Source organism: Ovis canadensis, chromosome 15 (assembly GCF_042477335.2).
Source record: "Ovis canadensis isolate MfBH-ARS-UI-01 breed Bighorn chromosome 15, ARS-UI_OviCan_v2, whole genome shotgun sequence".
NCBI classification, from domain to species: Eukaryota; Metazoa; Chordata; class Mammalia; order Artiodactyla; family Bovidae; genus Ovis; species Ovis canadensis.
This window is the reverse complement of record NC_091259.1, coordinates 29,399,531-29,424,720: the sequence shown is the minus strand read 5'-3', so window position 1 is coordinate 29,424,720 and position 25,190 is coordinate 29,399,531. Positions and strand designations below refer to the sequence as shown.

Here is a 25,190-nt window from a genome sequence, read left to right as displayed (position 1 = left end):
ACCCAGCTTTGTTATAGTAATTTTTCTAACCAAAAAAAAAACCTGCACTTTGCCTTTGTTTGTCCACTTCAATCACTTGCTGCTCCTAAAATGAGCTGTGGACTTTCCTGCCTCTGTGTCCATGACATGCCCCTTCTCTGCTGTTGATTCACCTCGCATACTCAGTTCAAATACCACCTTCTCTGAGAAACCCTCACCATTTGGTCAGAGTAAATGATTCTGAGCTCTCAAGCCCCACGGAAGAAATTCTTCCAACTCCAGTGAGCCCCAAGGATCCTCTCAAGGAAACACTTTCCCCTTCGAGACATTTGAAGAAACCGGTTGGGCTTCAGACCCACGGTAAGGACAAACCCAAGGGATGAGTTGTGTGCCTGTCACACCAGCCTGGAGAGGTCACCCTCTGCTCATCAGGTTGTCTTGTCCTGGGGAACCTCTTTCATTGATCAGTGTTGTCCGTTCTCTGTAGATGGATGGAAAGGGTTAAGCAGCCAGGCAATTCTCCAGAGGCTTGGTAATTTCTGGAGAATCCTGGCACAGGTAATTTGCATAATACAGACTTATCTCCTGGACAATGCAGTGCCCTGCAATCCCAATGCAAACGAACTGCAGCTGTATTAACCTCTGAGGCTTTGGGGGCTGTTTGGACTGTTGCTGGGAGCCCTTGCAGGAGATCACCCTTCCCCATCCAGCCCCAGGGACAGCAAAGTACAGGCAGAACTTCATTTGTCTAGGGTTGGAGTTATGCACAAGGCGATTCTCTGCTCAATTCATCCTATAGTAACATCAGCAGTCAGGCTCAGGAGACTGTCCGAGAGCTTGGCCTATGGGATTAGACAGGCCTGGTTTCAAATCCTCCTTCTGTCGCTTAGTGGCCATGTGACCAAGGGCTAGTTGCTTGGTTCCCCTCTGCGCCAGTTTCTCCATCTATAAAATGGGTCCTCAAAGTATTGCCATGAGGACTGGATGAAATAATATAATATAATGCAAAGTACTTAGCCTAGGGTCTGAAGTCTTGAGTGATTCGTGGCTGTGAAGATAAGGAAGAAAAGTACTCTCAGAGATTTCTCCCTGAAGCCTGCTATGAGATCTGATGTTCACCCTGCATAGAAGACCATCTGCAGTGTTCTAGAGACAGCAGAAGACTCTTGAGAGTCCCATGGACAGGAAGGAGATCAAGCCAGTCAGTTCTAGAGGAAATCAATCCTGAATATTTACTAGAAGTACTGATGCTGAAGCTTCAATACTTTGACCATCTGATGTGAAGAGCCAACTCGTTGGAAAAGACCCTGATGCTGGGAAAGATTGAGGGCAAGAGAAGAAGGGGGCAAAAGAGAATGAGATGGTTGGATAGCATCATCAACTCAATGAACATGAGTTTGAAAAACTCCGGGAGATGGTGAAGGACACAGAAGCCAGGGTGCTGCAGTCTATGAGGTTGCAAAGAGTTGGACATGACTGAGTGATTGAACAACAACAGCAAAGACAGGTGGCCCCCTCTCACTAAACTCTCAGCTCCATAGGAGGTGGCTAGGAGTCCCTTCTGCAGGGGGACCCTCATCTGCTCTGATGATCTGCTGTTTGTTGAGGGGTGAAAGGCAGCAAAGGATGACACTGAGTCGGAGATCCCACCAGAAGAGTCTTAGGACACTGTACAAACAGAAAACTCAGTCCTGTGACTTGTGCTCTGATTAGAGTCAGGATGAGCAGAAACTCCCCCAGCTCACACATGCCAGCAGAGCTTCATCCCAGGGAGTTACAAGAACCTAAATTCTCTGCCTTTGTCAATATCTACGCCTTGTGCATCTATCTGTAGGATCCTTGCCATCAGAAGCAGGAAGCGGGAAGACCCTGCTGGTCTCTGTGAATGAGGAGACCTAGGATGTGGGCTCACCTTCTCCTCATCTCCAAGGAGATTGTTTTCTATTCTTGCCCCTTAAAGGGGGTCAGGGATTAGGACAAGAATCTTGAGCATGGAACTGGGGTGTCCCTAGGGAAGACTCAGTGAAGAGGCCAGGGCCCTGGATGGCACAGAAGAGACTGAAGGGCCCCATGTGACCAGGAGAACTTGGCCTCCTGGGACAGGATCACCATTGCCCCTTTGAGACTTTACTTCAGGCTGGTCTTTTAGGTCTGAGATGTTTGGATGCCCTCAGAGCAGCAGACCCTGCTGGTCCCGGGTTGGATGGCTAAGATTTAAACCTGGATTTGGTCCCCAATCTCAGGCAGGGCTCAGCTCTCTGCCCTTCACTCCTCCCCCAGTCCCCTGCCACCACCTGCAGGGTATGGCACTGTAGAAGTTAATGAGTGATTTATTAAGTCCCACAGATGACATTCCTGCTATTCGCCCCCAAACTCAGATGGCTGAAGGAGACTTTCCTTTTAGGATTTAAGAGTTTGGAGAACTTCTTCTCCCGAGGAGGGTGGATTCGGATTTTTTATATCCTGAAGCGTCTCCTTTGCGGAGATGGCTCAGGAGAGACGCTAGTGGGCGTGTGGCGTGGGAGCCGAATTCTGCCCTGTGCGTTCCTTCTCCGGGGAGGCCTTTCCACGGAAAAGAGATAAGGCAGGTAGAGTCCTGGTTAATATTTAAACAGGGTACACGGATTCAGCTCTGCAAAGGCGACACTTAGGACTTCTGTTTGCAGTCTCTAAGTGCCAGGAAAGTATTAGTCCCTCCTGAGCATTTAGGGCAAGATTACAGAGTTCTTTCTCTAAAGTCAGCCGCAGGAATTCAGATGAATACGCCATCCTGCATAGTAGCCTCAGACCCCTTCCTTGTCAAAACCAGACTGGGATTCTCTGCTGGGTCGGGCTGGGAGGGACTGAGCCCTGTCCTCCTAACCGGACCTTCCGCGGCCCCATGGATTGCCCCCACCGGCCCAGTTCACCTCCTCTGCTCAGCCAGTGCTGAGCGTGATCCACCCCGTGGTCGCCTCGCAGAAAGGAAGAAATGCTGTCTTTAAGTTTTTCTATTTGATGCTCTTTCCAAATGACTTATTCTAGGGATTTGGTTTCCTTGGTGGTGAATTCCCTGTCTTCAGAGTGACAGGAGCCTCCTCGAAGTCAGGGATAGGGCGGTGGATGCCCCGCGGCTGAGCCCTTGGGTCCTGCCCTGCTTCCATCAGCATCCGCTGATCTCAACAAACAGATGCTTTCACCTGTTCTCCTCCTAACTCTCTTCTTGAATATCGCTTGCCCTCCCATTTCTTCTCCCACAGGGTGTGTGTCCCTGCGTGTGCCTGTGAACGGGGTACGGGAGGGGCGTGAGCTCGCTGTTTCCCTTAGAAATCTGGACGCGTGATGAGGTATTATTACTCGCTAGCGGATCTCTGCCAACTCCAAGGTGTAAATCACAGCTCCTCACAGATCTTTCAGTTCAGCTCAGTCGCTCAGTTGTGTCTGACTCTTTGCAACACCATGGACTGCAGTACGCCAGGCCTCCCTGCCCATCACCAACTCCCAGAGTTTACTCAAACTCATGTCTGTTTAGTCAGTGATGCCATCCAATCATCTCATCCTGTGTCATCCCCTTCTCCTCCCGCCTTCAATCTTTTCCAGCATCAGGGTCTTTTCAAATGAGTCAGTTCTTTGCAGCAGGTGGCCAAAGTATTGGAGTTTCAGCTTCAACATCAGTCCTTCCAATGATTATTTAGGACTGATTTCCTTCAGAATAGACTGGTTGGATCTCCTTGCTGTCCAAGGGACTCTCAAGAGTCTTCTCCAACACCACAGTTAAAAAGCTTCAATTCTTTGGCACTCAGCTATCCTTATGGTCCAACTCTCACATCCATACATGACTACTGGAAAAACCATAGCTTTGACTAGACAGATCTTTGTTGTCAAAGTAATGTCTCTGCTTTTGAATATGCTATCTAGGTTGGTCATAGTTTTTCTTCCAAGGAGCAAGTGTCTTTTTATTTCATGGCTGCAGTCACCATTTGCATGATTTTGGAGGCCCCCCCCCCGCCCCAAAATAAAGTCTGTCACTGTTTCCACTGTTTCCCCATCTAGTTGCCATGAAGTGATGAGTCCGGATGCCATAATCTTAGTTTTCTGAATGTCAAGCTTCAAGCCAAAATTTTCACTCTCCTCTTTCACTTTCATCAAGAGGCTCTTTAGTTCCTCTTCGCTTTCTGCCATAAGGGTGGTGTCATCTGCATATCTGAGGTTATTGATATTTCTCCTGGCAATCTTGATTCCAGCTTGTGCTTCATCCAGCCCAGCATTTCTCATGATGTACCCTGCATATAAGTTAAACAAGCAGGGTGACAGTATACACCCTTGATGTACTCCTTTTCCTATTTGGAACCAGTCTGTTGTTCCATGTCCCGTTCTAACTGTTGCTTCCTGACCTGCATACAGATTTCTCAGGAAGCAGATCAGGTGGTTTGGTATTCCCATCTCTTTAAGAACTTACCACAGTTTTTGGTGATCCACACAGTCAAAGGCTTTGGCATAGTCAATAAAGCAGAAATAGATGTTTTTCTGGAACTCTTTTGCTTTTTTGATAATCCAATGGATGTTGGCAATTTGATCTTTGGTTTCTCTGCCTTTTCTAAAACCAGTTTGAACATCCGCAAGCTCACTGTTCATGTACTGTTGAAGCCTGTCTTGGAGAATTTTGAGCATTACTTTACTAGCATGTGCTGCTGCTGCTGCTAAGTTGCTTCAGTCGTGTCTGACTCTGTGTGACCCTTTAGATGGCAGCCCACCAGGCTCCCTTGTCTCTGGGATTCTCCAGGTAAGAACACTGGAGTGGGTTACCATTTCCTTCTCCAGTGCATGAAAGTGAAAAGTGTAAGTGAAGTTGTTTATTCGTGTCCAACTCTTAGCAACCCCATGGACTGCAGCATACCAGGCTCCTCTGTCCATGGGATTTTCCAGGCAAGAGTACTGGAGTGGGGACTAGCGTGTGAGATGAGTGCAATTGTGTGGTAGTTGGAGCATTCTTTGGCATTGCCTTTCTTTGAGATTGGAATGAAAACTGACCTTTTCCAGTCCTGTGGCCACTGCTGAGTTTTCCAAATTTGCTGGCATATTGAGTGCAGCCCTTTCACAGCATCATCTTTCAGGATTTGAAACAGGTCAGCTGGAATTCCATCACCTCCACTAGCTTTGTTTGTAGTGATGCTTCCCAAGGCTCACTTGACTTCGCATTCCAGGATGTCTGGCTCTAGGTGAGTGATCATACCATCGTGATTATCTGGGGCCCGAAGATCTTTTTTGTACAGTTCTTCTGTGTATTCTTGCCACCTCTTCTTAATATCTCCTGCTTCTGTAAGGTCCATACCATTTCTGCCCTTTATTGAGCCCATCTTTGCATGAAATGTTCCCTTGGTATCTCTAATATTCTTGACGAGATCTCTAGTCTTTCCCATTCTATTGTTTTCCTCTATTTCTTTGCACTGATCACTCAGGAAGGATCATATACCTTTAGGAGCAACAAAAGTTGCCTTCAGTGGTTAATCACTATATATGCACAGGGTTAAGAGCTTTATTCATGACCTCATTTAATCCTTCACTGCACCTTCTAAGCTAAGTGTGATTATCAACTTCATTTTATAGCTGAGGATAAAGACACACAGAAAGACCTTAAATAACTTATTTAAGGTTACAGAGCTACTGAGTGGTAAAGCCAGGATAGAAGCCCAGATCTGTCTGAGTCTATTGCACCCTTTACCACCACATGCTATAACTTTTAAATGTAAATAATTAAAACAAGTTTATATTAAATTTACTATAATTGCATAGTAACACATGAATGTTATTCTTGTGGAAAATTAAAACTGCCTAGATAGAGCTGGAATCCTTTTTGATCAAATCCCCTATTTTTTGTTACTTTCCCTCATTCAGTGGGTAATTATTCTGTTTGGCTAATATAATTTCAGACCTTTTCCTATATATTTACATATATCTAAATATATGCTTGAGCTTCTCATGTGGCTCAGTGGTAAAGAATCCACCTGCCAGTGAAGATGATACCTGGGTTGGGAAGATCCCCTGGAGAAGGAAATGGTAACCCACTCCAGTATTCTTGAGTGGGAAATCACAAGGATAGATGAGCCTGGTGGGCTACAGTCCTTGGGGTTGCAAAGAGTTGGACATGACTTAGAGATTAAAAACAACAAACAAAAACAAATATGTGCATAGAAAACATCAGCAACACTTGTTTTTCAACAACACATGGAATCATGCTTACAAGCACCATTCTGGAGCTGCTTTCATTTCACAATAGGTCTTGATTCTCTTTCCATGTAAACGTAACAGATTCATTCATTCCTGTCACAGCCTAAAATTTCATGTTATGTGTATATAGCATAGTTTTCTGTCTTGTTGGTCATTCCCCAATCAGTGAACATTTGAGTTGTTATCAAATTTCCATTATCATAATGTTTCAACCAAGATTCTTGGACATAGCTCCTTGTTCAATTTTGTGAGTATTTTTTTGGGGCAGAGGAAGTGGGATTGATGTGTGACAGAGTATGAAAATTTTAAATTTCATTTAAATTTTTATTTTTACTTTATTTTACTTTACAATACTGTGTTGGTTTTGCCATACATTGACCTGAATCCTCCACAGGTGTACATGAGCACCCAAACATGAACCCCCCCTCCCACCTCCCACCCCACATCATCCCTCCGGATCATCCCTGTGCACCAGCCCAAAGCATCAAGCATCCTGCATCCTGCATCAAACATAGACTGGCAATTCGTTTCTTACATGATAGTATACATGTTTCAATGCCATTCTCCCAAATCATCCTACCCTCTCGCTCGCTCTCCCTCAGAGTCCAAAAGTCTGCTCTACACATCTGTGTCTCTTGCTGTCTTGCATACAGGGTCATCATTACCATCTTTCTAAATTCCATATATATGTGTTAGTATACTGCATTGGTGTTTTTCTTTCTGGCTTACTTCACTCTGTATAATCAGCTCCAGTTTCATCCATCTCATTAGAACTGATTCAAATGTATTCTTTTTAATAGCTGAGTAATACTCCATTGTGTATATGTACCACAGCTTTCTTATCCATTCATCTGCTGATGGACATCTAGGTTGTTTCCATGTCCTGGCTATTATAAACAGTGCTGCGATGAACATTGGGGTACATGTGTCTCTTTCTATTCTGGTTTCCTTGGTGTGTATGCCCAGCAGTGGGATTGCTGGGTCATAAGGTAGTTCTATTTGCAATTTTTAAAGGAATCTCCACACTGTTCTCCATAGTGTCTGTACTAGTTTTCATTCCCACCAACAGTGTAAGAGGGTTCCCTTTTCTCCACACCTTCTCCAGCATTTATTGCTTGCAGATTTTTGGATCACAGACATTCTGACCGGTGTGAAGTGGTACCTCATTGTGGTCTTGATTTGCATTTCTCTAATAATGAGTGATGTTGGGCATCTTTTCATGTGTTTGTTAGCCATCCATATGTCTTCTAGGGAGAAATGTCTATTTAGTTCTTTGGCCCATTTTTTGATTGGGTCTTTTATTTTTCTGGAATTGAGCTGCATAAGTTGCTTGTATATTTTTGAGATTAGTTGTTTGTCAGTTGCTTCATTTGCTATTATTTTCTCCCATTCAGAAGGCTGTCTTTTCACCTTGCTTAGAGTTTCCTTTGTTGTGCAGAAGTTTTTAATTTTAATTAGATCCAATTTGTTTATTTTTGCTTTTATTTCCAATATTCTGGGAGGTGGATCATAGAGGATCCTGCTGTGATTTATTTTGGAGAGTGTTTTGCCTATGTTCTCCTCTAGGAGTTTTATAGTTTCTGGTCTCATGTTTAGATCTTTAATCCATTTTGAGTTTATTTTTGTGTGTGGTGTTAGAAAGTGATCTAGTTTCATTCTTTTACAAGTGGTTGACCAGTTTTCCCAGCACCACTTGTTAAAGAGATTGTCTTTTCTCCATTGTATATTCTTGCCTCCTTTGTCAAAGATAAGGTGTCCATATGTGTGTGGATTTATCTCTGGGCTTTCTATTTTGTTCCATTGATCTATATTTCTGTCTTTGTGTCAGTACCATACTGTCTTGATGACTGTGGCTTTGTAGTAGAGCCTGAAGTCAGGCAAGTTGATTCCTCCAGTTCCATTCTTCTTTCTCAAGATTGCTTTGGCTATTGGAGGTTTTTTGTATTTCCATACAAATCTTGAAATTATTTGTTCTAGTTCTGTGAAAAATACCGCTGGTAGCTTGATAGGGATTGCATTGAATCTGTAGATTGCTTTGGGTAGTATACTCATGTTCACTATATTGATTCTTTCAATCCATGAACATGGTATATTTCTCCATCTATTAGTGTCCTCTTTGATTTCTTTCATCAGTGTTTTATAGTTTTGTATATATAGGTCTTTAGTTTCTTTAGGTAGATACATTCCTAAGTATTTTATTGTTTTAATTGCAATGGTGAATGGAATTGTTTCCTTAATTTCTTTTTCTATTTTCTCATTATTAGTGTATAGGAATGCAAGGGATTTCTGTGTGTCGATTTTATATCCTGCAACTTTACAATATTCATTGATTAGCTCTAGTAATTTTCTGGTGGAGTCTTTAGGGTTTTCCATGTAGAGGATCATGTCATCTGCAGACAGTGAGAGTTTTACTTCTTCTTTTCCAATCTGGATTCCTTTTATTTCTTTTTCTGCTCTGATTGCTGTGGCCAAAACTTCCAGAACTATGTTGACTAGTAGAGGTGAAAGTGGGCACCCTTGTCTTGTTCCTGACTTTAGGGGAAATGCTTTCAGTTTTTCACCATTGAGGATAATGTTTGCTGTGGTTTGTCATATATAGCTTTTATTATGTTGAGGTATGTTCCTTCTATTCCTGCTTTCTGGAGAGTTTTTATCATAAATGGATGTTGAATTTTGTCAAAGGCCTTCTCTGCATCTATTGAGATAATCATATGGCTTTTATTTTTCAATTTGTTAATGTGGTGAATTACATTGATTGATTTGCAGATATTGAAGAATCCCTGCATCCCTGGGATAAAGCCCACTTGGTCATGGTGTATGATCTTTTTAATGTGTTGTTGGATTCTGATTGCTGGAATTTTGTTGAGGATTTTTGCATCTATGTTCATCAGTGATATTGGCCTGTAGTGTTCTTTTTTTTGTGGCATCTTTGTCAGGTTTTGGTATTAGGGTGATGGTGGCCTCATAGAATGAGTTGGGAAGTTTACCTTCCTCTGCAATTTTCTGGAAGAGTTTGAGGAGGATAGGTGTTAGCTCTTCTCGAAATTTTTGGTAGAATTCAGCTGTGAAGCCATCTGGACCTGGGCTTTTGTTTGCTGGAAGATTTCTGATTACAGTTTCCATTTCGGTGCTTGTGATGGGTCTGTTAAGATTTTCTATTTCTTCCTGGCTCAGTTTTGGAAAGTTGTACTTTTCTAAGAATTTGTCCATTTCTACCACGTTGTCCATTTTATTGGCATATAATTGCTGATAGTAGTCTCTTATGACCCTTTGTATTTCTGTGTTGTCTGTTGTGATCTCTCCATTTTCATTTCTAATTTTATTGATTTGAGTTTTCTCCCTTTGTTTCTTGATGAGTCTTGCTAATGGTTTGTCAATTTTATTTATCCTTTCAAAGAACCGGCTTTTGGCTTTGTTTATTTTTGCTATGGTCTCTTTTGTTTCTTTTGCATTTATTTCTGCCCTAATTTTAAAGATTTCTTTCCTTCTACTAACCCTGGGGTTCTCCACTTCTTCCTTTTCTATTGCTTTATGTGTAGAGTTAGGTTATTTATTTGACTTTTTTCTTGTTTCTTGAGGTATGCCTGTATTGCTATGAACTTTCCTCTTAGCACTGCTTTTATAGTGTCCCACAGGTTTTGGGTTGTCGTGTTTTCATTTTCATTCATTTCTATGCATATTTTGATTTCTTTTTTGATTTCTTCTGTGATTTGTTGGTTATCCAGAAGCATGTTGTTCAGCCTCCATATGTTGGAATTTTAAATAGTTTTTCTCCTGTAATTGAGATCTAATCTTACTGCATTATGGTCAGAAGAGATGCTTGGAATGATTTCGATTTTTTTTAAATTTATCAAGGTTAGATTTATGGCCCAGGATGTGATCTATCCTGGAGAAGGTTCCATGAGCACTTGAGAAAAAGGTGAAATTCATTGTTTTGGGGTGAAATGTCCTATAGATCTCAGTTAGGTCTAACTGGTCTGTTGTATCATTTAAAGTTTGCTTAAATTTCAATAGATACAAGCAAATGATCCTCTACAGTGGCTGTGCCAGTAGATATCTTTAACAGTTGTTACACACAAGTTGAAGAAAAAATACTGTCTCTCCAGTGAGGACTGCACAAGAGAAAATGGGCTTAAACAGTAATAGGACACACACACAGGTAACAGGCAATGAGTGATGTGACTTCACAGACTTCTAGTTGGGCAGGTGACAATTTCTTTGAGCCTCAGTCTTCATATCTGCAAAATGGAAACAGTGATTTCAGTAACTCAGAGGGCTATTGTGAGGATTACTTTAGATGACACATGAAAAATTCATTGGGTATGACCGTACACATACTTGATAAGCTCGGATAGTTATTATTAGCTTCAGGGGAAGGAAAAGAGAATGGAGGAGGGTCAGAACTGTCTTTTTCTAGAGATCTTTAAGGACAGTAAGCTTGTGTCTGGGCTGGACCCAGGAGCTATTCCCTTGAGACAGGAAGTTAGGTGACAGTGTACTGATGCTCAGCCAATTTAAAGCAGAGCTAAAGGCCACAAGCCATGACCTTGAGCTTGACAGGCCCAGGAGTGGTTGAAGACCATGCAGCATGAACATTCATCACCTTCTTATAAAAATTACAAATTCATGGGAAATGCTTTGGATGTTTTTGCCCTTGAAATATCTTGACTTTTAAATCCTAACTTCCTTGATATTCTGTGTGGCAAATATTCAGGATTTCAGTCCATCATGGCAATGTTAGTAAAGTAATAATGCTTTATTTGGTGAGTTTTATTTTCCTATCAGCATGGCATAATTAGCTTGGCCTCTGACCTTCACTTGGGATGGGCATTCCTGAGAAAGTTGTGCAAACATTTTAAGTCCCAATCCTTTGAATAACTGCATGATAATACTATTTATAAGAAAAGCTAATGCTTTTTATGGAACACTTAAAATGTACCAGACATCGTGCTAACTAATCACTCAATGTGTGTTACTGGGTTATTATCTAATTTAATGCTCACAATGAGTAGAAGTAGGTGGTGGTCCCACGAGGCAAATCTGGGTTCAAATCCACTAGCATTAACTGAGCCCAAGTGCCGGGCTGGGCCCAACTCTCTTGGGGCATAGTCTTCTCTTGGGTCTGGTAAGTGAGACCAGAATGAGCAGTTCTTGGCTTGAGAGGAAGCAAAGGTTGTCATGCACTCCTGACCTGCTTTTGGAAACCTTCACTGGGATTGAAACCAGAGCTCTTGAACCATCTAGAGCTTCCTATCTATTTATTTTTGGCTGTTCTGGGTCTTCCGTTCTGTGGGGGCTACTCTCTAGTTGCAGAGGAGAGGCTCTAGGGTGTGTGGGCTTCAGTAGTTGTGGCTCCTGGGGCTCTAGAGTGCTGGCTTAGTGATGGTGGTGTGCTGGCCTAGTTGCTCCGAGGTGTGGGGAATCTTCCTAGACCAGGGATCAACCCCCTGCATGGACAAGTGGACTCTTCACCACTGAACCACCAGGAAAGCCCCATCTTGAGCTTCTTAAACCACCATCTCCCTTCTCCATCTTTCCCTACACCAAACTCCAGGTGCCAAAGCAACAGTGCCAAAGTCTAGTCCCCCTTTTTCCAGCTTTTGAACCACTGAAACCCAAGTGGCGGGGGGAATACCACAGGAGGAGCAGTACCTCAGCATCTGGGCACCGTGGAGCCTGTCAGAACTGGTTTCGCGTCAGACAGAAGTGCTGAGAATAGGCCAGTGAGGGCACGCCACAGAGGTCAGGTGTGGTGGTGGAGAAGTTTGGAGACTTGTGCTGTGAGGACAAGCCTACGCTTGGAGCCAAAGAGAGATGGAGACAGAGAAAGAAGGGGCTTCTGAAGAAGTCTATATGCTTTGCTTGGTGACCATCCCTGCCCTGGTGACTCAGTTGTCCACCCATCACCCTGGGACCATGAACTCCCTTCTTGGGAGGTGACAGCTGTCTTACTGTCCTCCCTGGGCAAACTAGCAGCTCACGTGGGAGCTCTGCGTGTTCAGGTGCCTCCTGGAAACTCCTGTTCCCTGAGCGAGCAGGACATGGAGGGGAGCCGGTCACAGGAACGTGGGTCTCTCTGGGCTTCAGAGGCTCTTTATCTGTAGGAAACCAGACATCCCAGGGCCCTTTCAGGGTCATGGCCAACAGCTCTTGGCTCATCGCCATCTTGAAAGGAAACCCATTTCTGGTGGGGGTATGCCTGGGAGCTGTCCCCTTCAAATTCAGCACAGTGTTCTGGCCCAGGGTGTGGCTGACTGAGCACAGGATTGGAGGCCCCAAGACCAGGCTTTGATAGTCGGTGACCCTGGGCAGGTCTCTTTGGTGTTGAGCTTCAGTTTGCTTCTCAGTGGAGTGAAGGGCTGGCTGAATGGGGCGGTGGTTGCCCCACAGTGGGTGAGGTTGGAGGCAGTGAACCAGCTTCAGCAGAGGAGGCACGTCTCTTCCTTGGTAAAACTGACAAATAACTCTCTTTGCGCAAAATTGACCTCTTCAGAGGTCCTAATGCAAAGCGAGTGAGTCTGAGGGTCTCATACAGGGTGAGGTCTGGGCTTCCAGACCTCTGTCTTCTCAGGGGAACTGTTTCTAGGGTGCCTAGCTGTCCCAGTTTGCCCAGGACTAAAGGAGTCCCAGAAGGGTGTCGGGGATGGAACAGGCTGGAGACCAGAGAAAAAAGGATGAACATGAAAAATGAGGCACAGAGAGGTGAAGTGACTTACCCAAGGGCACACAGCAGTAAGAAGAGCCAACATTGTAACCCAGGAGATTTTCTGAGTGCCAAAATTGGGAAAGATGGGCAAAACATGTCAGATTGGTCACCCTGACTATTCCCCAAGCCCGCCTCCTAGAGGCCTAGGGCAGGACCCTTCTGCCTTTGGCCTTGGGCTAAGTTCAAACCCACTTGCCCTTGGCTCTGACCCACTGGAGTCCAGCACTGGACCTTGCTTTTCTTACCCACGGGCTTGGTTTCTTTCTCTCCTCTGTACCTGCTCAGTTTCATCTCCATCACCCACTCGAGTCAGACAGTCCTGGATTTTGACCCTTGGAGAAGTTACTTGACCAGGTATTCTCATCCATACAGCTTAAAATGACACACATTGTGCTCTCATCAGGTGCCAGGAAAAGTGCTAAGAACTTTCCGTATCTTAACTCATTATCCCTCACAGCAATCTCATAAGCATTATTATTATCTGTGCTATCAGGCATTATTATTATTATCTGTATTAGTCAGAGTTCCCCAGAGAAACAGAACAGACATCTACCTGTCTGTCTGTCTAACTATCTACCTGTTTATCTATCTACCTACTGGAAAGATTTGCTTTAAGGAATTGGCTCTCATGATTAAGGAGACTGGGAAATCCAAAATCTGTAAGGAAGGGGCCTCGGGGAGCAGAAGGCTGCAGTCCAGGAAAGAACTAATTAGCTTGGAAAGTGAGGCACAGAGAGGTGAAGTGACTTGCCCAAGGGCACACAGCAGTAAGGAGAGGAGCCAACATTTGAACCCAGGCAATTTTTCCTTCAGAGCCTAAGCCCCTAATTACTATTGTAAATGGCCTTTGTAATATGGGGCTATTACTGTAACTGTTACCTTGCTGAGTTCTTGGGAGGATTAAAATACATACATTGCATACTTGGTGACCGACAGAAAGGAGATTCTCAATACTTGCTACTGGCCTTCTCCCTGAACTTTTCTGTTGCACAAAATGAGGCAGGTGGCCACAGATAGTCTGGCTGCTATTGCTATTAGACTCAGAAGGCTCAGCTCCCCTGAGGAATGGGTTTTTATCCAGGGGCGCATGTGCGTTACACGTGCTTGTGACGTTGGATGGCTGGGGCCACAGGGATGCTGAGTCAGTGACCTGCATTCTTCTGTGTGTCTTTAAACCAGAGCAGGGCCACGCCCTCAACCAGCCAGGAGCCTGGAGAAAGATAACAGGGTGTGAGGTGGTCTGTAAAGCCCAGGGCCCTGCAGCCAGCAGGGAGAGAGGGGCCAGGTGGCTTCAGGGCCCTTTGGGAGCCTGCCCTTTGTCCAGGGCTGTGGCCTTGGTATGCACCCAGGCTGGTCTCTGCTGCCAGACACTGTGGGCATTGGTAGAATGTAGAACTGGTCAGACGGTGACACCTCACCTGACCTTCCACCCGAGTTATCGGTCCATTTGACCTGAGACTCAGGATGAAATGATTGAACTGCTGGCTGTGGTATGTGCAGGTAACATTTACGCTTACATCTACACGCTATCGTGCCTACCTTTGTGACGCTGGTCAAGCCAATTGACCTCTCTAAAGCCTCAGATTCTGCTTCTCTAAAGTGGGGGTAATATGACTGATCTCTGAACTGGTTGGTTCAGTTAAAGGGGCTCACATGTGTCAAATGGCTTGGGCTCCTTTCTCATCTCTGCTTGGAATCACTCCTCATCTGCTTACGACGCTGCTCTGGGGCCACCTTCTCTGATCATCTGCTTTGTATTCTTTGAGTCTAGAAGCATCAAGAAGGGCTCATAGCACCTTTGGCTGGCCCCATGCTTGGAGCCTAGGTTTAGAGTGATGGACAAACCCAGGCTGAACTCCTGAGTGGGGGGACAAAACTCGGCTGAGACCCAGACAGTGGTGACAGTCTCCCTGCAGGGAGAGCACCCCACGCTGCTGGGGTGGATTCTTGTACATTTCAGTTATATCTCCTGGGAACAAGTTCTGGCTGGTTTTGATCTTTTTTTTTTTTTTGACTTTCAAGATATAGCACATGAATTTCTAAATTTCAAAGCCCTCTAGGCAATATGCAAATAGTTTTAATTTGAAGTGTAACAGACAGGTGGAATTGACCCTAGAAAGTCAGCACTTTTTTGATTCCTGCCATAAAGATGATCTCTGAAAAGCAAGATGATATTTATAGAATAATTTTTTTGCCTCTTCTGTCCTATGATTTCTCTAGGCTGTGGTGTTGAGGAAAACATTTAAGGAGAAGCTTCTAAGAAAAAGGAAGATCCTCCTTTTTGGGTTATGGCTCATTGTTCTCTGTGTCAGTTTAGCAGGAGAGGGTTAGGGGCTGTGGTCTGGATGGCAGGGTGTCAATCCTGAATCAGAGAGGAAGATGCCAGGCAACTCCGGGGCTTCCCCTAGGACCTGTTTTGATCCTTACTCGTCACATTTTCCTTTGTCTTTAACTTCTCATGGTTTTGTGTGTGGGTGGTGGGGCGGGGGCTGGGGGGAGCATCTGACCCTACAGAACAGACCTTGGCTGAGTAACTGGAATTAAGATAGCGATTAAAAGCATGAGCTTCCAGGATGGAATTTGTGGATTCAAATCCTGACTTTTCCCGCTACCTAGTCTTGTGGCTCTGGGTACTTCATTTAACCACCCTAAGACTTATACCTGTAAAATGGAAATAAAACCAGCATCTGCTTCATTTTGCCAGGGTGAAATGCATTAATTAGGTAACGCACACAGAATAGCACATGATACTTAAAAACCCCCTCACAGAATGTTTCCTTCTTTGTTTCATGCATTATTAACCAACTTGGGAGCTCCAACCCAACAGGTGATTGGTCCTATTGTGGTCCCAAATGGTGCTGAGTGCTCTGTGGGGAGACAAGAGGAAGATCAGCCTTATTTTTCGGCTCCAAGGAGCTCTAGGAGAGACAAGATGAGAATAGAAAATCATGAGCTAAACAGCCAAGCCAGTGTCTAATAAAATGCTAAGCTGAATGAACCTGGTGATGGAGAAGTTAAAATTCAGGGAAGGAGGCCTCTATAAGAAGTGAGGAGGTGCCCAGCATTTATTGAGCACTTACTATGTGCTGGCTTCATACAACTGGACCCAATTTTACTCACCAAGGGACACTCAGGCTCAGACACATGAAATAACTCACTTCCAGGTAGAACTGGCTGGAGTTGGCATTGGAGTCTGGATGATGGAGAATGGGCCTGAGCTGACCTGGAGAGAGGGATGGGGTGCAGAGAGGCAGAGGTTAAAGGGGATCTCTGTTCCTTGGTTTGCTGCCTTATTCCTTGGTTGCTCTCTTGGAACTGTGCCCTGCCCCCTAGAAAGACATAAGAAGTGCTGCCTGGGGCCCACTGCTGGTCTAGCCATGCTGGGCAGGCTATGGGCATTGGTGCCAGCCAGTCCTGGCTGGTGGAGACCACATATGGCTCCTACTGTGTCACAGCCCAGCAGTGAAACCTGACATGTGTCTTGGCTCCGCAAGGTGCTGGACATTTGCCTTCTTATCAGACTGGGCACATTCCATGACCAAGTGACCACCTGGGTTGCCTGTCAGGGTAGGGCCGCTTCCGGCTGTGTGTGGATTTGCATTGCTGCCTGTCCTGCAAGGTTTGCATTTTTGAGAGTCTGGCCTGGTGATGTGGGGGCTGGCACTGCAGTCAGCATGACTGAGGCATACGGCATCCTGGGACAAGTGTGGTTCTGGTAGAGAGGAACAGGCTTTGAATCCTGCCCACCTTTCTTGATTGTACAACCTGGAGCAGATCACCTCACCCCTTTAGGCCTCACCTTCCTTTACCATAAAATGAAAATGGTAAAAAAAAAATACCCACCCTCAGTTTCATTTTGAGTATCAAATATTATAAGGAGCCTGACCTACCTTGCTAGGTGCTCCATAAAATTAATAATCATTTTTAATGATAATGAGTCTTCCCTGGTGGCTCAGATGGTAAAGCGTCTGCCTGCAATGTGGGAGACCCAGGTTCGATCCCTGGGTTGGGAAGATCTCCTGGAGAAGGAAATGGCAACCCACTCCAGTACTCTTGCCTGGAGAATCCCACGGGCGGAGGAGCCTGGTAGGCTACAGTCCATGGGGTCGCAAAGAGTCGGACACGACTGAGCGACTTCACTTTCACTTTTAGTGATAATCAGTGCCTCTGGAATATTGAGAGCTCTGAGCTCTAAAATAGTGCTCAGAAGGGATGAATACAAGTACATGGTATGAAGCTGCCTCTGTGTCTTTCTTGTGCAGACTCGGTAGAGACCCAGCTTCTAATCCTCAAATGGGAGAAGGAATTTGAGCTGAGTTTGAGCTTGTGGAAATCCTGTGCTCCAGCAGATTGCTCAGGAAGATTGTGTGACTGTAATAAGACTTTGCCCCTACAAAGTCTCTACTGGGCTGACATGTGTCTTGAGGAGAGTTTAGCTCGAACGCATCACCCAGTAGGGTGCTCTAGCGATTGTAATGGGCAAATGCCCACTTCTCATCTGTCATATCTGGGGCTCAGTGGAGAGAGAACACTGTAGGTGTCAGAGCCTGGGGTTTCAACTGTAGCTTGCCATCGGGTGCCCCAGGGCACGTTCCTCCACTTCTTTTGGTCCCCTTCTCATGTCAGGAGGTCCTCTGCCCTCTTTTGTCCTTGGCATTTACAAGAGCCCTGCGAGGTCAGCATTATGATGATGGTTTGTGTGTGCGCGTGTGTGCGCGTGTGCTCAAATGTGTCAGGTTCTGTGTGACCCCATGGACTGTATCCTGCCCAGCTCCTCTGTCCCTGGGATTCTCCAGGCAAGGATACTGGAGTGGGTTATCACCTCCTTCTCCAGGGGATCTTACCAACTCAGGGATCCAACCCGCGTCTCCCATGTCTCCTGTGGACTGGCAGGTGGATTCTTCACTGCTGAGCCACCTGGGAAGCCCACTATTACTGAGCGATCAAACTTGGGTCACTTAGTGACTTGCCCAGGCAGTCCTGTAAGAAACCCAGAGTGAAAACAAGGTGTTGCACCAGGCTTGAGCCTCGTCTTGAAAACTTCATCCAGATCCCCCGGGATCCTCTGGAAGAAGTTCTGGGCCAGTGGTCCCGTTTGAAACCTTGAGTCCTTCCTTTGGCATCTTAATCACTGTGCTTTTCCAAATGAAATTCCTCTTCTCTGGTAACACTAACTAGCTGTTTGCATAGTGTATCTTTGAGAACAATCTCAGGCCCAAACCCTGTCATTTTATGAGAAGTTGGTTAATTATAAGGCGCTGCCAGCCTGCAGCATGGAACAGATAGGGCAGACTGACTATTTTCGGGGGTTATAAAAATTCTCTGGATGGCTATTGCCAAAAAAAATTTCTAAAATGGACTGCACGGTGGTTCTAATAGAGACATTTTTGGGGAGGGGGAGTCCAGCTTTATGGAGTCACTAAGAATAGTGCAGGTTGACCTGGGGTTTTGATTCTGATCAATTCAGTCTGAAATCAGCTTTATTCTCAAAAACCTGGTCGATCAGCCTACAGCCCTGAAGTCCCAGTCATGTGAACTCAAGGCACTTTTGGTGAGAGGGTGGAGGTAGTTCTGGTAGATTTAGGCTTCTGTTCTGAGTATCAATAAGTGGAATGACCCCTTAGGTGGCAGACCCATGGATTAAACATAAATTTTATTTTCCTCCAGGAAATAATTCACAGTGGCTGGAGGACAAGCTGTGCTTTTTGTGGATGCAGCCTTAGCATTGTTTTCTCCACTTGGGCCCTACTGTGGTCAGCAGGAGCTCAGGGTAGGGCAGCTGAGCAGGGAGCGGGGAGGAAGAGGAGCCGCAGCATGGACTGCACTTATCAGGAGGTGACTCTGAGACCTCTACTCGATCTGAACTTGCTCAGCTCCCAGTTTGGAGAGCCGGGGCAGACAATCCCCATTCCACCTGAGGAGATGAGGCTGGCAAAAGAGGTAGCTAATGGTTGCGTGAGTTAGGCCGAGCCTGGAGGCACAGTGGTGTGATTGGCAGGTTTTGAGACTGGAACTTGGGAGCTGGCTGACCTCTTAGCTTCAGCTCTCTGGCCCCTAGGTGGGTACCATTCTCCCCACATACACTTCATGGAATGTAAGTGAAGGGAACCAGAAGACCAGGAGTACTCCTCAAAGTGTTCCTTGAAGAAAATGTGGTTGAGTTTTGCCCTTTCCAGTCCTTCAAGCTGCCAAACCCATGAGTCTCTCTTTGAGTGTCTACATCTCCTTCCTGGCTTAGGTGGTGGGTTGTCCTTTTTCCAAGAGGAAATCAGGAGGCATCCCACAAGGGATGTTCTAATATGCTCTTGGCTCTATTTTAATCAGTGCTTGAGATGTGCTTGGAATAGGGTCCTTGTCTTCTCGTCTCCCTCTCCTCCCCTCACTCTCATCGGTTGCTCTCTTTCTCCTCTTCCTTTAACCTCTGTCCCTCTTTATTCTCTTTCCCCAGTCCTTTCTCCTTCCTTATTTTGATGTGTTGATTTTGCTTCCTACCACTGACAATCTTGCCTCCTTAACAGAACTAGGGGCTCCCTGAGGCCAAGGACCACGACTTGAACTTGCATCCCATCCGGCGTATGGAGAGACCCTCTTGAACCAGTTGTCAGCGTGGTTTCCAGTGAGGCTGTGTTCCTCCTGGCCTGTGACTCCGCTTCAGAGTACTTCCTTCCCTCTCCAAGCCCTCCTGGACTGCTTTCCTGGGCTGTGGCTCCTGTGGGGGCAGCTTCAGTAGCTGACGGGGGCTTGCCTCTGCCTTGGATGGCCCGTCCTGTCCTCAGCCCTGTCTCCATCGCCAGCTGCTGGTCTCCACTGCACAGAACACTTTCAGCAGCTGACGAGGTCTTGGACAGCGACTGGGCAAGGCTGAAGTTCCCCATTCTCGGCCATTTCTTTATCCCTCTGCTGGCAACAAGAATTCTCAGTGACTGGAAACACTACAAAGAGATCTGACCCAGACTGTCTGAAAAAAATAACACCAACAAAATAAAATAAAAACTGAATTTGTTGAACTCTACTTGTAAGATATTATTGTAGACAAACCATATATCATTATCCAGCTTTAACAGTGAAGTCTTGGCTTTTCATGGCTGGAGACTGATGGAGATTGAGACCAATATGCAGAAGATGTGTGACGGTGGCAGTCAGGAAGTCTCCACGGATGGCTTAGTTGAAACCCTAAGGTATATAGCTCATCGCCAGGCATCTGGCTAGCTGCTTCACGTGCATTTTCACTGAGTCCTCCAGAAATCCTAGGAGGCAAGTGAGTGTTAATTTTTTTTGCCCATTTTATACACAAACTACTGAAGCTTAGGAAGAGGTAAGCAGTTTAGCCGAAGTAATGTGCCCAGAGATTTAAGTCTGGGGTGACTCGGGTTGGAGCTCACGTTCATGGCCACTATACGGTGCTACCTCCAAAAGCAAGTGCAGAGTCAAGTTTGGAAAGCATCAGGAATCAGGCCCTGGAGTGAGGCAATCCAATCCATAATGAGCTCTCGGATGAATAAATCATCACGTTTGCCTCTGTATACGTTCATATGTTTTGGTCTATTAGACTAGCCCTAAAAAGTATATTGTTTTTACTTTTAGACACTATTACTACAGTTTGTGTCGCTGCCACAGATGAAGCAGCATCTCAGTCCCTTGCTACTCAGAGTGTGCCTGAAAGACCAGCATTGTCACCCTCAGCTGGGAGCCTGCTAGAAATGCAGGGTCTCAGACCCCACCCCAGACCTGCCCAAGCACAGTCTCCACTCTGAGAGCCCCCAGGGGCCTGTGTGCACACGGGGTGAGCTGGGCTCACAGCTCTGCCCTGTGGGAGTTACCTACGCAGTTGAAGACGGAGTTAGTTGATTTATGATGCAGTCCACCCAGCTTTCCAAAGGAACACAACATTTTATTATTTAAAAAATATTTAACCACTTCTGATGTAACTGATAACCCTGACTAGCTCATAAAAACTAACCATTTAAAAACATTTCTGTTAAACAGTGGAGTTTACCTGAATCCAAATACCTGGGCATACCTCAAGTACCTCGTTCACTGAACATCATCTTCTCTCTTTCTAGCAACTTCTGAGTCACTCGACAGGATGAAGTCCTTGAAAGTGGCTCAATGAAACATTTAGCCAGCTACGCACACTATTAGAGAAAAGAATAAGGATAATTACCGCTTACTGAGTACTTTCTACTGGGGGTCTATAGTGCGTTATTTGTAATCCTATTATTTTTAGGGGTGGCATGGGACGTCAACTTTTGCATCTCTTCTGGTTTATTTTGTAGAAGAGAATTTCATCTAAAATTGTGAGGTTTTATTGACAGGGACTATCTTAGTCATCTTTCTACCTGCAGAATGCTTGGTACAGCATTTTATATAGAGTAGTTGCACAGTAAGCATTTTTAAAAATAAAGGACAGTCCAGCAGCTCCAAGCTCCTCCTAAGGATGTTTCTTAAAGAGGACTTTTGATTTTTCTTTAAGACATTAAAAATAATAATTCCATGGCATCATTTGGAACAGAGCTCTACTGGAGCAGTTTTCTCTCAGAGACCATGACAATAGCTGATCAAATTATCTTTGTTCTCTTTCTGTTCTGCATCAAGTTTTAACCACAGCTTTTCATTTCAGCCTTTTATTTTTGTCGGTCAGGGATGCTTTCATTCTGCTGATGCTGTTGTCCATGGATGAAGAGTGGGTCAGTGGCATGAACTTCAGGAGAACTCTGTTCGAGAACTCTGTTCTAGGGCCTTTCCTAGGGCAAGGGGGTCATAGACTATGGGCTTAGACAGATTTAGGTTTGAATTATGTTCCTCTAACTTATTGACCTGGCATTTGACTCAAACATTCTGAACTTTAGTTTTCTCATCTATAAAATGGGATACTAATACTTAACTTATTGGCCGGTTTGGGGGACCAAATGAGCTGGTGGCAGGTAGGTGGCCTAGCAGGCACAAAATAACTGGGGAGCTCCATCTGCACAATGACCAGCTGGAGTCAGCAAGACCATGTTTTTCTCCTAAAGAAGAGAGAGAACAGAAAAACCAGATAGTTAGGGAAGTCTTTCCCAAAGGAATAGATACGGCTCTTCTCAGACCCTGGCAGCAGTGACAAAGCTCTCACAATCCCCATTCTCTCCAAGAGAATGGATGCCCTCTTTCCTCAGTGTCTTGGAGACTTTGGAAAGATGTTGGATGCTCCTGAACCTTTTTTTTTTTTTAATTGAAGTATAATTGACTTATTATGCTGCCAGCCCCAGGTGCACAAACAGTGACTCTCTATTTCTGTACATTACACGATGATCAGTACAGGAAGTCTAGTCACCATATAAAGTTATTGCAGTGTTATTGACTATATTTCTCATGTTGTACATTGCATCCTGGTGACAAATATGAGCTCCTTTTGATCAACTTAAAAAAAAAAAAAAGCATTCCACAAGTTGTTCCTAGGACAAAACCAATTTTGAAGAGTTTTTATGAATGAGTAGGTTTTACTCCATTGGTTTGTGTGCTCGGGTCACTGAAGCCCAGAGAGGTTAAGGCACTTGTCCAATATCACAGAGCAAATAGTCGGTAGAAGCAGGAATCAAGCCTGGGTCAGTTTGCTCCAGAGGTCGTAAGTCTGGGCTGTATGGAGTGGTGTCTGGGAAGCTGGATTCCCACTCCCCTCCTCCTGCTGCAGGAAGGAGACAGATGGCAATGCTCCTTTCTTCCCTTGCACAGGTGGGAGGGAACACGGAGGTCAAGCTCCGCATGGCTACCCAGATCAGGAGGCTCAGTTCTGTCCTCCCCAGGTGGCCTCCTCCAGGCAATCAGCCAGCCACCCTGCACACTCCCCCCCGCCCCCCACCAGCCCTGCTTGGAACAGTGAGGCAAATGGGATGGAGGGGGTAGGTTGGGGGGGGGGGGTTCCTCCTCCAACCATTCCCATCTCATGGAGAGGAATCCTCAGGAAGGACAGCCAAGCACATTGTAGCTTTGATCCTTCCTGCAAAACACTGGGAACACAGAGAAAACTTCAGCCTTTTCATTTTTTTATTCACAAAGCTCAGAGGAGAACTTTAGAGAGGCCACAGAGAGGACACTCCCCACCCCCTCCTCCACCATCTGAGTCTAGCTCTGCTTGCTAAGCCCGTGGCAGAGACAAGTGGCTCAGACGAGCCTGGCTCCTCAGACCCAGCTCAGACTGGCTGCAGCCGATGTGCGCTGCGCTGGAGGGAGGAGATCGGGGTCAGGAGCCCTACGGCTCTCACCTGCCACACCCTTCTGAGGTCCTCAACCCATGGCACTGCCCTGGGCTCGGACTCCAGTGAAAGGTTAGAAGGATGTCCTTGCTGTGTCTTTCTGTTTCAGGTCGAGGATGGCAGGCAGAGCGGTTTACTCAGGCTGGGGAGGTGCTCAGGCAGGAGCCTTCTCACTCGATGGGGCTACTCTCCATGCCCTCTTCTCGCTGGGCTGTTGGAGCAGTTGGAGGCTTGCGGTATAGGAGCAGGCTACCGCAGAAGGAAGAAACATTCCTGTGGCTTCCTCAGGCCCAAATGCACATGAAATAGAGACCCAGAACCCCACAGAGAGTAGGTGAGTGTTCCCACCGCCTGGTTCAGTGCCTCAGTGGAGATGCGAGGAAGGTTCCCCAGACAGAGCATGGCAGGAGGTCGTCTGAACAAGTCTGATTGCATGTCCCAGCCACCGAAAGTCTTTTTGCAACATGAAGCAAGGAGCCACGCAGAGAGAAGTTCAAAGGAAATGAGTGTCCACATGATGTTAGGCCCAGATTCCTTCCGGAATTCTCTGATAATAACAACCAGAGTGGGAGATGTTTACTGTTGGCCAGGGACTGTGCTTTTTATGAAACTTAAAAAAGTGCTTTTCAATAACCTTAGGAGTTTTGAAGGGCTACCAAAGGCTGGATTTTCTATTTGTCCCTTAAGGGGAACTGAACAATTAGGCCCATGCCCCTTCTGCCTCTTGCTCCCCGACCCTCCTGTCCCCCAGCCGTCTCTTCCTCAGTGGCTCCTTGTTGACCTGCAGTGGTTTTTTGTGCAATAAAGAACTTTTCTGTCAGAAGACAGTCCTATCCTGGGGCAAGTCATTTTGCTGCTCTGGACTCAGTTTCCCCGCCTGTGGAATGAGGGTTGATTGGACAAAACCACTGGTTCTCAGCACTGACTCTGCATTAGTATTTTCTTGGGGGAGTCCTGAAAACATATGAATGCTTACTTCATAGATACCCATACAACCATGACACATAAATGCACACATGTATAAAGGGTGAAAGCTGCATAAAATTTGTAGTCTAGTTAACAGCATTGTACCAATATCACCTTCCTGATTTTGCTATTGTGCTGTAGTTAAAAGATGTCAGTCACCACAGAGAGAAGCTAGGTGACGAGTGTATAGGATTCCAAGTACTTAGTACTATTTTTGCAACTTCTTGTACTTTTAAAATACAGAGTTGAAAAAATTCCTAATGCCCAAATTCTACCCCAGAGATTGCGATTCATTTGTCCAGGGCTTGGATGTCAGTGTTTTTTAAAACCTCCTCGGTGACTGTAATATGCTGCCACAGGGTTCAGAGCTCCTGAAATAGATGATATCTAGAATTGTTTCCAGCTCTAAAATATTATCAGCCAAATTAATCTCAACCCTTCCTCAAACTATTTAAATGTTCAACTTGTAGGGGTCATTTTTATTTTTAAGTTTATTACCCACTGCATAAAGTTGTTCTTTAATTTGTCCTAAAGTTACCCCTTGTCTGAGTGACCTACGCTTTCATTTTCAAGCACTGTCGTCCTCTAGCTGGATCTTGGAATTGCTGGTTCTAATTGATGTCCTTTCCCCGGGTTTCTTGCCTCTGCCATGGTTGACATTCATGGGCGGCAGTTCATTTCGCATTCACCCTAGACCACAAGCCCCTGCTTAGATGCAGCCAGCTCCACACAGGTCTCAGCAGATAAGGACGAATTAGGCAGGCGTCCATTTAAATTCTCTTTACTTTATTCTCTGTACTTCCACCCAAACCTCTATGGGGAACCAGACTTTCCTGAACCATTGAGGTTAATCACTAGGAATTATAACATGCGAAACGAAAGATTCAGACCTAATGCTGAATGGGACTGTGCTTGGCATTTGAAAAAGAGAAAAAAGCATCTCAACGTTAAATCTCTCACAGGGAGTCCACTTGAGGATTTGCCCCTGTTCAAATGCTAAATCCCCTGTCCTCTGATGAACAGTCTTTTCAGAGAACACCCATTTTTTGCACAACCACAGTGAAATTGTTACCCTATCCACCTTAAGGGAAAGTGTCATC

At 45.4% G+C, this 25,190-nt stretch overlaps 1 long non-coding RNA gene across 1 annotated transcript; it reads left to right on the top strand.

Moving 5' to 3' along the window:
- Positions 1–196: 196 nt before the first annotated feature.
- Positions 197–19,904, top strand: LOC138420384 (uncharacterized). The gene is made up of 2 exons (XR_011249227.1): positions 197–339; positions 19,411–19,904. It is a non-coding gene; the product is annotated as an uncharacterized lncRNA (long non-coding RNA).
- The last annotated feature ends 5,286 nt before the right edge of the window (positions 19,905–25,190 follow it).